Source organism: Pholcus phalangioides, unplaced genomic scaffold (genome assembly GCF_987345545.1).
Source record: "Pholcus phalangioides strain wild (caught in Gottingen) unplaced genomic scaffold, Ppha-v1.0 ptg000022l_1, whole genome shotgun sequence".
In the NCBI taxonomy this organism is placed as follows: domain Eukaryota; kingdom Metazoa; phylum Arthropoda; class Arachnida; order Araneae; family Pholcidae; genus Pholcus; species Pholcus phalangioides.
In genome coordinates, this window is record NW_028301615.1 from 1,994,385 (window position 1) to 2,012,226 (window position 17,842).

Consider the following 17,842-nt stretch of genomic DNA (forward strand, 5'->3'; position numbering starts at 1 on the left):
TGCTCAGGCCTCATATTGTGTTTTGTGTGTGTGTGTGTGTGTGTGTTTTTTTTATCTCTTTCAACAAAAATGGGAGGGCACCTTAGGGATGCGCTGGTGGAAAAGACTGGAGTATTGTGTGTGTGTGTATATATATATACAGTATGTACGGTGATGTTATAGCAACAAGGGATGGATGATGTTACTGACTTCACACAGAAATGAGCAAATGTTTCTTTCTTTTCTTTCGTTTTCTTGTATATTCTTTTTTTCCTGTCCTTATTCCCTTGTGACATGTTGTTCTCTTTGTTCTAGTTTCAAGTATTGTGCTCTCTAGTATATACTCTATCAATGTATGTATCCCGTGTAAAAGAAAAGAAACTCGGTGCATATGTATAGTAGAAGAAGGTTTTCTGTCGTTACCAATTGCAAAAAAGAAAAAAAAAAAACGTAACGTAATTAGGAGATTGAAGAAATTCTCATTTATAATCACGTTCCATGATTGGAATCATCAATGACGTTGTATTAAAGAGGAAAACACCTTGGATAAGCTGTCAATTTAGTTTTTCTAATTTGTTTTAGAAATATTAAGTTGTTTTTTTTTAATTTTTATCATTTCTCTTGAACTTTCAATTTTGTTGTATTTTTTTTTTTCCAACGAAGTTTTATCTCATGATTTTTGAATTATTTTATTGTAATTTTATAACAGTTTTTAATTTTTCGCATTTTAAAAAGCTTTTCAGAAAATTTATATTATACATATTTTTTTTAATTTTATAGAATTATTTGATGGAATTCTTTTAAATTTTTATTTTTTACTTCTTTTATTGTGTAATTTATATTCGAATCTGAATTTTTTTTTTTTGAACAAACATTACAATGGACAAAACAGACAAAAAAAAATTATAAATCAACACTTTTCAACCTAAATGGATATAAACAACATTAACTTCCATGTGTCGTATTAATAAATTACATAAAACATTTCTGGACAACATACAAAGGTATATTTTACTGCAGTTGCTGCAGGCAAGTCACACCAAATATATTGCTTTCAAATTTTATACTATGTTATAGTCTAATGTGTTGTGCATTGCAGATATACATAGTAATTTTAATTTTTTTAAATTTTATCATAAAACTTCATTTTCTAATTTTATTTGCACAAAATTTAATAATTTTCAACAAAACGTATAAGTATGAAAATAAAACGCTGTAACAATGGAACCTCATTAACGGACAGACCTCCGTTAGAGGACATCTTCCTTAAACGGTCACTTTTTTGAATTACAACAACAGGCTTCACCGTATTTTACCGCCAACTAACTGACACTCCCTGTTAGCGGACAAAATTTTCGGTACCAAATGTATCCGTTATCGAGAGGTACCACTGTATATTTTAAATAAACGTGACAATATTTGAATAAATTATGAGATTAAATGGAAAAATAAATTATGACCATAAATTAAATACAAAAATTATGCCATCATTTCGAATTTTTCTTTGAAAATCTAGTAAGAAAATTTAATTAGTATTGTACTAATTCTATAATATATAGTGTAAATTACATAATATTACGTAATATATAAATTGCATAATACATTAAATTATTACATAATGCGTGTTATATAATATATATTTTTAATAAAAAAAATATCAAGAAAACAGTTATTGAAATTGTATTTTAAAAAATATCACAAATAAAAATAATTTGAAAAAATAAAGTTAAAATCTTTTAAAAAATTACTTTAAAATGTAAAAAAAAATATAATATGTAATATAATCTGATATAATATACAATCTAATCTAATCTAAACTTTTTTTTGAATTAATTCAAAATATATAGTATACGATAATATAAAATAATATATAATTTCTTTGGAATTACATAAATTCACAATAAAACTTTTAACATTATCTGGTTTTATTTTATTAATTTTCGCTATTATATTATTTGTATATGAGTTTTTCATAAATTGGAAAGAAAATGTATAACATCACTCAAAGCTGTTCGTAGTGTCGCTGCTCCTAATGAGAAGATATTAAATTATCACTTCCCTTTTTCTAAAATAAGAAAAACGATTATTTTTAAGAACAATTTTTTTCAATTGTTATTTATAAACGGTTTTTGTCGAGAGAGAGAGAGATTTCCAGTATCACATGTTTATAAAACGTATATTTTCTTTTTTTGGGGATAGATATTCATAAAGTTCGTATTGAATAATGATCCTCAGCAAAATTCCATTGTCTGTATGGAGCTCCAATGAACGCCTATCGCTTCCCAAAAGATAATAATTAAAAATGATGAAAACGGTGGGAGGCCTAAATCCCCGCGTCCATGGTAGTGAAAAGCCGTGGACCCTCGCATTGTCTGAGAAACATCCGAAAACTTCCACTAAAACTCCGCACGATATCGAAACGAGACGCATACAAAAGCCTCTGCACGAAAGCCGCTTTCAAGACGTGGTTGTGGGTGTTGGAAGGGGGGGGGGAAGCCGGTCGGTGGAATCCAGCCAGTCTGACTGACTTTTGCGCCCCGAGAATTATTTGAATGCCCTAAAAATTTTTCTCCGAACAAAAGCCCCTCCGATAAGAGAACGGCCCGACTCTTTAGCGGCTCGCCATTAATATCGTGACTTTTGCTTAATTGATATTCGCTAATGAATGGTGTTCTTTCACGGACGGTTCGGTTCTGAGCTAATTGCTTCGATGTTTTGTCCTTCATTGTCCCGTTCGGTGAATTTGTCTGCGTACATGTATGCGTCTAGAAGTTGGAATCGGCTCGAAAAACTGTCTGGGCTTCAATTTCTAATCGAACGTTAATGTAGTTTGAAGACCGATCTTAACGATGGCATCGCGTATGTCCGTTGTCGTCAATAGTATCGATGGTTTTAATGATGGATGTTCATCTTTGTAATTGGATGTAATATGAACATAACATTTTCGTTATTGGCTTGCTCAAGTGAGTCTATGTGAGCGCGAGCCATTTTTCTCACATGTGCACGTAGAAGTAATAGACCGACAAGAAATAGCCATGACGGATGAATCGTAATTCCTAGAGTTCGTTTTTGCTGCCACATTCGTGATGTTGCTCAGAAACAGCATTCCACGTACATTTAAACTTACCACCAAGTTTGTTTTTTTTCCTTAAATTTAAAAATTTGAAATTTTTAGCACAGTAATATGATTTCGTCTCTCAAACTGGTGTATTGATAGTGAAGAATTCAAAAAATTTTATTCACGAACCGATAAAATCACTTCATCCTTGTGAATAGTAGGTCAAAAATCAAAGAACAGTATCACGTCTATTTATGCACTTAATATTATAGATGCTTTCTTCAATTACAGTCGTTCTTTGGTATTCGCGGGGGTTACGTTTCGAGAGTCACCGCAAATACGGAAAATCCGCGAATAACTCAAACAATAAACTTTTGATTTTTAGGCATGTCGTTTATATCTGCTTTGTGTGGCAGAAGTAGAAAGGGCTTGATTCCTGGCAATGTTTTCCTGAACAAACGTTATAAAGTCTGTTATCTGTTTCTCAATTTCAGTAATTTGTAGCTTCAGTAAATTTTTTAGTATAGTTACAAAGCTTTCCCAATCAGTAATGGCATCGGCGAAATTCATACATGATTTTGAAACGTTTCTCGCATTTGCATCGCATTCCTGTATTGCCTACACAATTCTTATTGCGTAATGTATATAGCGAGCCATATAAATGTTTGCGTAATCTCTTATCAAACAGCAGAATTCTAGGTGTTGAGTTAGGAGGCGTATAGAGAATTTGAACGTCATGGAGTTCACAGGCATTGTCTAGTATCCAAAAAAAGATTGAATAGCATGTCTTTACTGCCAAGGCACCTTCTGTTATCCGAAACGAAACACCGTTTTAAGCAATCCAGGAGAAGTGTTTTAATATTGCAAGCTCTTCTCTTGTTCATGAAAAATGCGAGAAAATGTGACTTCTTTCCCTTTAACCCTATCGACGGCTCAGGGTCGAACACAAAACCTCTTCAAAAAAAGCTACTTATTTTCACGAAATCTTTTCGAAATGACCACAGGGTCACGTGGTTCTAGAATGCTTTCCCCCCAATATGTGACAATGGGTAATTGGCATGCATGATAAGCCGTCGAGAGGGGGCTGAACCGAAGTGACAGGCTGGTAACGCCCGGTGATTGACCCTTTCTTCCCATAAATGTACTTTCTCCTTTCATTCTCCAAAGTTTTTCTATTTTCCGAACTAAATAAAAAACACATAAAGGCGGGATATACGCAAAATTTTGAACGAAATTATTGTAGCGTGTTTATAGATGCTCAGCATTCTATGGTAAATAACTCTATCAATATAGATTAACTTTAACAGGCAATAAAATTTACTTGCTTTCGCTTGTGAAATATTGATATGATTAACTTAGTAACGGAATGTCAGAACGTACTAAGAAGAAATTAATAACCCATCCACTAGGTATTTATAAATGTCCCAATATGTTCAAGTTGAACACTCTAAGTATTCTGAATCTCGAGAAGCATTCTATATATATGCCCCTTACTATTTTAATTGTATTTTTTAAATTTGCAAGTGTTGCAGTATGTTCTCGCGATTTTGAGGTTCACCTAAAATGTAAATTTTTTTTGAAAATCGCAAAGCTTTTTCGTAAATAATGTGCGTTGATTAAATCAGTGTTGTTGGAATTACTACTATTCGAGGCAAGGCATTGTAACAACTGATATTTATCAGTTGATACAAATCTATTCGAGCAAAACTACAGCTACTTCCCAGCCTTGGAACATCATTAAATAATTAATTTATCAAAACTTTCGGGTATAAAACTGCTTCTCAATGCTTTACTCACATTCTTTTTGAATATTCATTTATTTTTTTCATGATATCTTATGATCGTGGAGTTAATTTCAATAATGAGCGTAGGTTTAGTGAGATTGAATACGCATATTAGATATACAGTCATTTGCATCGGATTATAATGAAAGAATTCTCTCTGAAATATATAAATTTGGTGCATTAAATCATGTTACAAAAAAAAAATACATGAAAACAAGTAACATACTGAGAAAATGTTTAAATACGCAAATACTAGAAGTAAATAAAGTCTCTGGAATTCAAAACGTGAAAGAAAGTTGTAACTAGAGCCCGGATTAGACGCTAAAACATGCACTAAAAATAAAGTTTAATCTGCATTTTTAAAAATGTCGAAATATACCATGAAATAAAAACACCCGATCTTTTTCAAAAAATTAGAACACCCTAGAAATTTACGAGAGCAGTTCATAAAGAGCTCAAGTTGGAAAGCTCAAATTAAGGGTATGGTTGTAATTTACATTTTCATCTTTCCACCTATGTGACTTGCTGCAGCAATTAAGTAATAGCTTAGAAAGAGTCAAAATCACGATAGAAAATGCAATTTCTTTCTCCTACCATACGTCTTCAACTTCTGGAATCAAAAGGTAGAGAGCCTAACGTTCACACCTCTATCTAGAGATGTCTTCTAATCCATTGGCCTCTATTTTTTTGTTTCCTCTGAAGACTTCGTTTGAAGAAAAACGCAGATAGTATCAAGAATTCGCCAATGTGTATCAAACCTCATCGATATTTCGATGGTTTCGTGATATCTGATGATTGTACCTGATACTAGTCTTTTCAAGAGATTGCGGACTCGAGCTAAAATAAATAAATTAATAAAAACTGATCAATTGCAAACCGCTATCGGGGAGCCGATAGCGAAGATGGGATTTATAGCTGGGGCCCGATTCGGGTCTGTGCCGGACGCTCATAAATTGAATGTCTTGATGCATAAAATCCATGGCCAAGACCAAAGATGGCCACAGCACAATGTATTCGTACGATATCAGCACGCGTCCCCCCCCCCCACAGTCCTAGCAAATACATTCGTAATTTTCTGCGTTTTTCAGAAATTTCCCGTTTTTCTACCCGTATTGCGAACATTGAATGCTTGTAGGTTTGCATACATAACGAGGAAAGACATGAAACTCTTATTCGATCAAGTTGATGTAAATTTGCATGAAAATATTCATGTAATACAGTAATAGGTTTTAAGCCAAATGTTCTAATTTTCTCAAACAGCATTCGGAGTGTTCCAATTTTTTGAAACAAAGAGGAAAAAATTAATTTGGTATTTTACGACGCGTTTAATCTAAGCCGCTGTGGTGGTCGAGTGGTTATAGTGACGGACTCGCGATGCGAGGATCCGGGTTCGAACCCCACAGTGGTGGTCGGCTGAAGTTGGTTTTCTGTGGTTCCCAACTTCAAGGCGCAAATGCGAGCTGATCTCCCCGTTAAAAAGTCTCGCCACAGAGAGCAACAGTCCTACAACGATAAATCATTCAATCATAACACTTCACTCATAGCTAGAAAACTTGTGGCAGATGGCAGCACTACGCATAACAAGCATTACAGAGAAACAACGAAACTTCACGTCAGGTTTCACTACACGTACACGCACATTACCGCATGTACCGATTCGTTGGGGGGGGGGGGTGTAGTAGTAGTAGTAGGTAGGGCCTCCAAAAAATGGCTCGGGGATCCATGATGTTCTTAAGTCAGCCACCTCGTTGGGCAATTTGCCTGTTGTGGCGTTGTATTTGTAATGGTTTATGCAAATTTTTTGACACCGATATGCTCAAGATATGAATGCTCATATGATATGATCATGATAGAAAAGGAAAATGCAAATTAAACTGTACTGCTACAACCTTGAACTGCGCTTTCCAACTTGAATATTTTATGAACTGCTCTCGTAAATTTCTGGGTGTTCTAATTTTTTTGGAAAGGATGTATATATGCGAAAAATTGAAACCATCGTTGAATATTCCCGAATTATGGCATCAAAAATGAAAAAAAAATGCACGCAAAATTGAAAAAAAAATTATATATGCATTTGAAAGAGATAAAAAATGAATTGGAATGTTCCAACAAATCAAAAAAAGAAGCAAAAATACTCATATTATAATGCCGAAATATGCATAAAATATAAAATATGTGCCTTAAAAATGCGTTAATATGCCTGCCCTAAAGGCTCAGAATATGTAGGGGGGGGGGGAAGTATTGAAAAATATACGTATAATTAAAATATATATATATTTATTTATTTATATATGTATTTAAAGTGGGGAAATTTCCCTGAGAGGAAATACACCCAGGAAAAAAAGAAAAATCGTCCATTTCGGAATTCAGAAATAAGTCAGAAATGAAAAATATGCTAAAAAAAAGAAAACGCATTTATTTGCATTTAAAAGAAACGCAAAGAAAAATATGCATTTAAAAATTTCCAGAAATATGCCTCAAAATAAACAATAATCAATGTTGGAATACTTTATTTAAAAAAAATTGAGTTATCTGATTATATCGAGCGATAAACTGAATGAGGGGAAGTCATTTTACTCGAGAATCGAGTGATACTTTGGTATTTTTTATTTTTGTGAAAAATGGCATGGAATCCAAGGAAATGACTGAATTCGAATTCAAAAAGTAGCAGGTCAAATGGGCGGAGATACGGGGAGGTGGCATGAGGTGCACTGCGCCCCCCCCCCCTTCCCCACCAACGTCAAAGGTTAAGTCGACTAGTCTAATGTATATGTGTATAGATATCATCATCACCTTGCTCCCACAGCAATACTGGCCGTGCCCCCCAGACTTCCAAGTTTATCACCGCCTAAGGCGGATAATCTTATCACAAGAGAGATTTCTGCACCTTTTCCAGGAAGTTTACATTCCTCAACTTGTTTTGGGGATCGCGAATCTTTACAAAGAAAACTATTAGTAACATCACAATAAAGGAGAAAAAACAGGACATTCCATCTTTGCATAAACCATTTTGACAAAAAAAAAAGGGTTTGCCAACTTGCCTCGGCATTTATTTGATACAATACAGGTTCCTTTTCTGAGAAAAAGCGTTCACTAGTTCTCTCTCTCTCTCTCTCTCTCTTTCATTTTCGATTTATTTTTGTTGCACCATGGTCATTTTGTGCACACTTATCTGTTGTACCTACTGTGGGTACTAGAAGAATAGCCAGTTTTAAGAAGTCCGATAAAACAGCTGTTGTATTGGCACACAATAGACAATTGAAAGTGCAACAGAGATGAGATTTTTTTAAACTCAAGCACCTGTTATTTTGCTGTATTTACAAGTCTGGATTTACTGGTTCGCAAGTAAAATGACATGCATTCTGTATAAGAATATCTTAATACTAGATACCCCCTGCCGCTTTTGGCGGCCAATCCCCCCTTCCCTTCTCTTCACAACATATTTTGTTTATCTAGTCCCACTTCATCAGAGTGCTATAGAAAGGGACACGTGAAAGCACCAGCTTACTGAAGAAGCGAATTTTACGATAATAAAGCAACAAAAAACAAATGTGATTCATCAAGTAACCCCACAAAACTTCTCCACGAGGGTCCCCAGACTCCAATTCGCTGAATTTTAGTGAGGGACCCAGACTGGATTCATCTCGGGCTGTTGCAAAATTCCACGGAAAAAAATGATATTCATCCATGGCCCGCCAAAATTAATCCTGTCAATTTCCACATGGGGCCCCCGACCTGGAAGCTTGTCGGTCATCCCCCGCTGCGAGTGCTATGAAATATTTTCATTTGTATTCATTTTACCAACGAATAAAACCCATCGCCCCCAACAAAATACGCCGGACCCAGAAAAGAATAAGATTCATCCAGGGCCCCCAAAATGAAACGGGGTCCCCGACTTGGAAGCTTATCGGGTATACCCCTGTGAGGGCCATGGCAAATTTTCATTTGTATTCATTTTACCAACGAATAAAATCCAGCGCCCCACGCAATCACTCTGGACCGAATTCGCAGATTTTTATGAGGTGGGGGGGGGGGGCTGGACTGGAAATATCTTGGGCTTCCGCTATCGGAAATTTTTCAGTTTTAAAGCAGCAAGAAAACAATGAGGTCCATCGAGGGCCTCTGGAAATTAAGCTTTTTAACTTCCCCATGAAGATATATGTGCAATGCCACCCCCAGGTACCAAGATCCCGTGTGTTGGGAGCACCGGTGATTTATGTATATTATACAATGTCGGCATGACCCCCACAAGGGCAGGGCTGACAGGGGCTGGAACGATTCTTATCACTTTTTGATTTTTCACACTATAAATTAACCACAGAGGGGCCCGTGAAAAAGCTGGTTTGGGGCCCGCTATCTCTCCCATCCTAGGGGCCCCTACTGTAGGAAGTAGGAGCCTCTCGGTACTTACACATAACTTGGTCCCGATGGGGGATATGCAAGAGTTGGTCCCAATATGCAAGAGTTAAATGAAAACTTGAACCAAAATTGTAACCGACTTCCGTAACCCAAAAACGTAACAGATTTTCGTTACATAAAATCGTCACTAATTTCTGTTGCTTAGAAACAGGCCCTTTTCGAGTTTGGGATTTTATATTATAGAGTAGATAATAATTAATTCAAAGCAAAAAAGATTGAAACCCCTTTAAAACGTTGTTCAACGGACGGCTTTTAAAACGACGCAACGTACCAACGAGAACGACGACGACGGGGGGAGGGGGGCAAAGCATATGTACTCAATGTGTGTGTGTATATATACCATTTTTAGTGTACTTTTAAAAGCCAGGAGGGGCAACGCCCCCCCCCCCCCGACGCCCCAAATGACAGGCCTGCCCAAGAGGTTAACGAAGCCACCCTGGAGACTTTTTTTCCATGAGATGCTTCAATAATTTGGTGACAATTTCAGTAGAACATTAAATTACACAAAAATCATAGTACATAAAACAAATGGTATATAGAACATTCGTTAAAAAATATACACGAAGATACCCTAACCCAGCGGTTCTTAAATTTTTTTTCACTCACGGAGCCCCGTGGGCCTTTCATTTTAATTGATTTATCATATTTTGTTTATTCATTTCATTTTCCTCGACCTGTCACAGAGACCTGGAAAATGCATACGGAGCACCGGTTGAGAACCGCTGCCCTAACCAAGCTACTAACGAGTGAATTAGCTCAAATATAATTAGTAATAACTGGAGAAAGAACTAATAACTAGTTCTCTTAGCACAAGCTGTAGCTTTCTGCGTGGATGATGAATGAATTATTGGATTTGGAATAAACCTCAGAACAGTGGTTAAATTTCATAGGTTTGAATATATATTCAAACGAATATTCAGATACGAATAATAAATATTTTTGTCAAATAAATTAACAATCTCTAATTTACTGGTAAAAACTTTCCTTTTCTTTCTTTCTTTTTTTCAACTACAACGTGGGTATTTGTGCCCTTTTCAAACCAAGTAATCCTTCTCTTCTCAATAAGCTATTCTTCTTTTCAAACATTGATGAGTTTGGGGAGGAGAGGACTGTATTGTTGCAGGAAGGGGCAGTTTGACGACACTGTGTACCTGTCACTTACCGTACAATGAGACGGGGGAAGGAACTGGTTCTTGGCGAACGCATTTATGAGTTCGAGCCGAAATGACGGTAGTTGTCTTCGGACTCATATATGAGTTCAGGCCGAAATGACGGTAGTTGTCTTCGAACTCATATATGAGTCTTCACCGTTTAGAAGGTTAATGCTCGCGGATTTTCAGATTTAATAATTCAATAATTTTTTTATCGCATCCACAGGAAAAACAGCGCTTTCTACGTGAGAGACATGTGAATTCCAGGGCTACAGGTGTAGTTACAGCTGATCGAATCTTAAGGGGTTTTTTTTCCATATATCTCACTATATTCATTGATGCTGTAATAACGGGGAACCGCAACAATCAAGCTAACCATTATCAGTATTTCAACTTTTTCACTTCCAGAAACATTCAAATTACAACTTTAATAACTAAACGACAGAAACATTCTGAGAAGCCCTAGAAAAGCACTTGGGACGGGTATATAAAACAGTCAATTAACACGTACAATTTGTATTTTGTTCCGCTACGAGAAATAGCACTGCAAAAATTTTTTCTGCTCTATTTCCTCATCAGTGAAATAGATGGTGCGTGAAAAAAAATTACTGTTAAGGACTAAATTAAGGACACGTCAAGTAATTCAGTAGTTAACTAATCTTTGAGTCACCGAATACTGTAAAATGTATGCCGACGTTAAGGGCCGTTCACACCGTTTCAGCTGTTAAGTCGTCAATTAGACAAGTAGGATAGAATCCGGCTTTATTTTTGGTTAAGTAGGCCCTATGGCATGAACTATTGGACGTGGCCTCGTATTATCCAAGAAGCATTGACAATACTTGATTACTTACGTTGGGACAGATTTTAGTACTTGAGACGACTTATCTACTAAATTACTTGACGTGTGTAGAACGGGCATTTAATTCAACTGACTAGTAAAAACCATCATTTAACGAAAGTGAAATGTAACAGAAAAGCAGTCTGGAGGGGGGGGGGATGTTTCATTATTGTGGCCTAATGTCTTTTATAAATATAATATATCCCTATTATTTATTGATATAGGGCTTGGTGGCATGTACCTTTGTGTAGTGTAACGAGAGTACTGCAAACTAATAGCTTCAGTGCAATATTGAAAAATGAACATAGTGCCCTATACAACTATTCAATGAACTATTCAATGTATCGTGTAGTTAATATTTTACAATAAATCGATAATCAAATATTATTCCACTTGACTGACATCAAGAAAAAACTTCCAACTGTTCTTTGAAACTTTTTTGTGATCTATCTATTCGTTAAAAGAAAATTAAGGTAAATTTTAATTTAAGAGCATGGTAAAATATTATGTAAATTGCCATAGCAAAAAAAATGTTTACACATGGTAAGTTTAAATAATGAAATAAGAATTCATTCGTTAAAAAGTTACTATGTTTTTGTTCTTTTCTTTTTAAATATGATTTCGTTCAGCCAACGTGTGTTCCGAAGTCTTATGAATTTCTGCTCTTCCAATAGAAGTTTCAACCAATGGCCTTTCTTTTCTCAACTTCCCCCGACCTGCAATGTAATTAAAAAATACTTTGTTAGTAAAACATAAAAGTGGTGTTCAAACGTGTCTTGCGCGGTGTTCAGTTGATGCTGCCATCTAGCTTGGAAATAAAAAATTAGAAATGTGCAAAAATGGGTTATTGTTTCTGTTGTGGCAGGTTGGATGTTCATCCACCAGAAGATAAATATGGCTGCAACGCTTGACGCGTAGACTCTTATTGATTTTCTCTCCAGATTATATAATAATGGCCATCATTATCCGAAAACGTTTGACACTTTCCGAACTGAAAATTTGTTTCCTTCCCATTATATAAATGTTCTATCTCGCTGAGTAATTTTTTAACTCTCTACACAAATAATTTACCAAAAAATGTCTTCGCTCATAAGTACAAAGAGTCCGTAATTTATTATTCATAAGCCATTAGTAAAGATGGAAATCCTTAAGATTAAGGTGGGTCAAATATTCTGACGTCATCCCGTTTATACTCCAGAATCGATCAGATTCCGTAAAAGCTAAGGTGAGGGGAGAGTAAAATCCTTAAGAAATTACAGGGTACTTTGTAAAGATCAATTAAGCACCGTTTAAGACATAATTACTGTTATACTCCCCACCACCATTTCCTTTTCGCCCATTTTCTATGTGTTCAGCTTTCTTACTTATAAGTTTTCACAAATTATATTCCGTAATACTTTTCTGTCCATTCTTCCGAATAATAAAATTTTTGTGTAAAACTGAAATAATCTCAAACCTGGTGCTTTGTAACGAACTTGTGTTATATTTTGGAACTCATAAGCTTCTTTCATATGTGATATTCTCGAGAGATTGAAAAACTTTACGCTGAAAGATAACTGAAAAATAAACTCTTATTAAATTTCCAGTTTTCCCGTATTTTTCCTGCAGGCTATGAAATTTTATGACGACCGTTTTCTGTATGAGATATAGAAGAGAATAATATTTTATATCGAAAAATCCTTTGTGAATACTTTTAGAAAAAATCATATTTCTCTAACTATATTTGAGGGAACTTGGAACATACATGCTCAACCAATGTACCGCGGACTAGATGTGGCCCGCGATAAATAAAAAAATACCCAAGTGGCCCATGAAAGATTATGAAATGACTTTAGTAGCCTGCGATGAATAAAAAAATCACTCAAGTGGCTTGCGACACATTTCCAGATTGCTCCAGTGGATTGCGGAGCATTTCCAGATCATTTAAGCTGCCATCGACACATATCCAGATCATTTAAGGGAACTCGAGCGCATTTACAAACCACTTGAGCGACCCACTGTAAACACCCAATCCACTTGAGCGGAATGCGGTACATTTGCAAATTACTTAAGCGGCTGGGAAGCACACTTCCAAATCACTCGAGTGACGAGCGGGGTGCGCTTCAAAATCACTTCAGAGGTTCGTGGCACACTTAAGCTAGTCGGCCACTGGAAGCGACAACATGCGGCGAGCTACGCGAGCGGCAACGGGCGACATTGAGTCTGACTCCGACGACAATGGGCGTCTGACGTCGTCCAGTGAAAGCAACCTTTACACGCTACGTATCGGTGAGCAAATGGGTTTGATAACTTGCGGACTAGAAGCCAGCATCAGTTTTATTGGGTTGAGTTCACTCACTCCGGTGGATTTGATGAAAATATGCAAAATAGAAATATTGTGTGGGGAATATATACAATTAGGGATCACCCGTGCCATCTCGCTTAGCACCTTATTCGGTGAGCAACATGAATACGACAATAGGAGTACGCACGTGTGTTGTGGACATGAAATGCATAAAAAAATTAGAGGAAAGAGAAATACACATAGACATACATTCCTATACATATATATGAATGTATATGAAGGCCATATAAGGGCATGACGGTGTATTCTAGGTTTGAGATGCACGTCTATTCTCGAGAAGTTTTGAGTTACTATATAGCCTTCGAAAAGTATTTTTAAATAAACTTAAATTGACACAAACAGCAAAAACGAAAAGTCATAATTTTTCAATATTTTAATACTTTTAACGATGATAGTTATAATTTCGATTGTCTTAGATGGAATTTGGTAACATTTAGGAAACATTGTTTGACAAAAATATAACGTCAGGATCTTCGTAGAAACGTATAGATACCTGAAGTAGTCTCATGCCAAGCGATTATCACACCTATTTTTCGGTAAAAAAAAAACTGAAAAAAATCCGTTAGGAATCAACCATGAATTTTCAACATGTCACGGTCTGAGATCCCCCGAGTGCATGAAAATAACCGTCGCTAGACAAAAACGTTCCGAGTATCTTATACCAATATACCATTTATACATTTATATTATTCCGGGTCTCGTTGGATATCCATCTCAACAAAACAAAAAAAAACAACCGAACTATTATTTCCTTACATGAATATAAGTGTTTCCTTATACGGTCATTAACAGGAGAAACAAAAGAAAATCCTGAAATAGTAACTGATTTTGTCTGTGGGGAAGAAGAATAGAAAGAAACAGGGGGCAAAAAAAAAGCATTTCTACTTATTTTGTTGGGCAATAGCCTTCTGCATCATCAAGACTGGAATCAGTGGAGAAAAAGAGGGCACAAGAATTTTCTGGAAAGCTTCCCAGTAATTGCTGCTTCATCTTTTACCATCAGACAAATTAGGAAGAAACACCGTAAAATGGTTTCAAGTATAACATCATTATCTTTGGATCTTTTCTTTCTACATGTTTCGAGCTATTTGTTCAAATTCTTTTCTTAGAAACTGAAAACCGAAACCGAAACTAATTTTTTTCTTCTGCTCGATATCTGAAAAAGTTTCTTCTTTTACATATAATTTCGAATTATGTTGGTGTTCCCTTTTCTTTTATTGCTAATATACGTAATAGTCGCAAGGGGAAAAATACTTTCTTTTTGAGAGAGAAATTTAAATTATAAATGAAATTGATGATTATCTTCCCCATGCATATTTTTTTTATTTTTGAGCATTTGTTTCGAATATTAACATATGTTTGCTTGTTCATTCTCGTGAAAGGAAATGACACGTTATAATTGAGAAAAATCGTTCTAGGGGTAAAAAATTTGTAAAATAATGCATGGAATTTTGGGTTTCGTTCTGAAGAGAAAATCAGGGCGTTTTCTTTGAAAGCTATGCATACATGTTTAGAAATTTTTAATTCCTTCAATTATTATTACTTTTTATTATTTTTTTATTTATAATAAAAATAATTATTGTTTTAATGGATTATTAAATATTGTTTTCTATGGGTTTCTGGAATTATTTTAAGAATTTATTCGTGACTACTTGAATTCAATCAATCATTTTTATTTTACTTGTGGAATTACTTGTGGGAAACCCGTACAAATGGTTGGCGCAAATACTGAAATAGGTTGACAGCGTATAGACAATAAAGAAGACCTCAATTTAAAAGGTTTAGTAATTTGATCGTGTCATTGCAAAAAAAAAGTACAGATTTCGGATTTGAAGCTCGGAGAACTTTGTTATAGAAGATAAAACATTTTGCCGGTTAGTGTTGGGTTTAAAACAGGAATTTAAATATGCAATACGTTGTAAATTGAATAACAGGCATTCCATAAGCATATGGAATAAATCGAATATTTAATTAGACGTATTAGTACAATTTGGGCAATCCGTGTCAAGTACCACATATCCGTTAGAGGTGCGCAGGAATTTTCCCCCAGACCGCATTTGGAAGATCAATGATAGCTCTTGAATTACTACTCTGTACTGGGTGCATAGGAAAGTCTCTTTATCCTGGAATAACTCGCTAAATATTTATCCTGGAAGCATACCTCCCAATTTGGAAAAGTATCTAAATAACGTGTAGACCTCTTATACGTCATTCATATTGCAAGGGGTTGTATAGTTATTAAAACTAAAAAAATTACCTTTTTATTCGGTCACACTGTCTTAAAAAACCCAATTGAAAAATTGTCGCCCACCAGTTACTTCTAGGCCCAATAAAAGAAATTCAATGTTTTTAAGTGAAATCTAAAGTTCGAATAATTCGAAGAGTTATTTGAATTGAAAACTCACTGAAAATGAGGAAAGAACAGCATATGAAGCGTTGAAAAGTTGTTTGGTTGGGTCCAGAGCGTACGCATTATTATTTCTTTGCGAGAAATTTTGATTTACCACCCTTCAAAAAGCATTTAAATTAACATAAATTGGTTATTTTGTTAAGCATATAAATAGTATTTCCTTTTGCTATTTCAATTTTTTTCCTGAAATATCGAAATATTAATTTTTTTTGGTTGGCTTAGAATGGGGCAAGGGCCATCTGAGCCCCCTCCTCTCCCCGAATATGCCTCTGAGTTCCGTGGAACAGCCTCATAAACATCAAGGGCTCTGCAGATGAGATTCATAAGCATCAGGGGGTTCCGCTAGAGTTTTACGTTGGTTTCGTACTTTTCCACTAAGAGCAGTCAGGCCTCCAACACGATACTTATAGAACATGAAAAATGAGACATTTACAATTTTCACTTCATAATATCGAAGACAGACGGCAGCATCAGTATAACACGAAACAAGCATGACTCTGAGAACACAAATACGTTACATCCACTCATATATATCGAAAAATAAGTTCCCCACTTCAGAAAGCTCTGGAGTGTCCAAAGCAAACCACTTCAGAAAGCTCTGTGAGACAAAATTTGTACTACAGATAATTCATATGATGTGCTTGCCATTGAAATGAAAAAATAGAACAAACATCTGTCAAAAGGTGGATCTTGAACACACATACTAATTTTGAATATTATAGCACGTATAAATGTTTTATATGCAGTACTAAAACTGTTTGTTTGTTTGTTTGTGTGCGTGCGTGCGCGTGCTCAAGTCCTAATCGCAAAACTACGCTGAACCGAGTAAGTCTACCGAAATGTCCAGAACATGATGCCGACTTCTGTTCTGTTCGATTAGGCCGGATACATAGTGAGGCGATCTCGAGGTACGAGAGTGCATAATAGAGATCAGCAACGAAAACAGTTGTATTGTTTGGCTCTACACTGCACATACTCAAGGAGCGAAACAAAGAAGATCGAGACGCTCGAGGTGCGTGCGTGACTTGAACAATCCTGTTTGTTTTCACCTCGATCTGCTGAATTACTCTGTCTTCTGATTGGCCTGTTTCTCCCTTTTTTCTTTCCCTCTTCTGAGGAGGGATCATCGTCACCACACTCTTACATTTCAGAACCCCTCCGGCCATTTTCTCTGTCCCCTTCCTCTTTAGTATTTGCGGACATCTGGTTCTCCATCCCCCCTATGCATTTTTTCTTCCCAGTCGCTATTCTTGGAATTCTTCGCTTCCCTATGATCACAGCATTAGAGCACGTTACTCAAAATAAAAAAAGAACATATTGAACAGTTTTAGTGCTACATAGTAAACATTTCTATGTATGAGTAAACATATTTAGTATGTTATTTATATTTATACTCCACCCCTCTTTTCGACCGTTATTTTTTTCTTATTTAATAAGCGAAAAGCTCATCATTTGAATTATTTCTAGTACGAATATTGTCTCACTTGAAACAATAGAATGCACTCCGTAGAGCTCTGAAGTGAAGAACGTATTTCTCGCTGGCCCTTAACTCAACACGTTCTTCCATGTAACAGTTGGCTAGAAATTCCGAGGACGAATGTGTACTATTGTAGAGAAAAATAACCTTTTGGGTGAGAAAATATACTATGGGAAACCAACTTAAATAGACCCAAAATAATAAGAGAACTACAGCTAGAGACGCTTTTCGGAACTGTATGGAGTTCTTTCTTCAGTAGCAGAGAAAAAAATTCACAGAAAGCAAAAAAAGTAAATCCTCCATATATATTGAGAGTTGCTCGCCGTATCAGCTAAATGGAGTATTTGCCTTTTTTGCTTTCTTTCAACTTCTTTTTCTGCTA

The 17,842-nt window shown here is 35.7% G+C and overlaps 1 protein-coding gene across 3 annotated transcripts in view; it reads left to right on the top strand.

Moving 5' to 3' along the window:
• The window catches only part of LOC149069322 (uncharacterized), a 220,564-nt gene that overhangs the window by 57,451 nt on the left and 145,271 nt on the right, over positions 1–17,842 (top strand). The gene's annotated exons all lie outside the window — the stretch shown is intronic.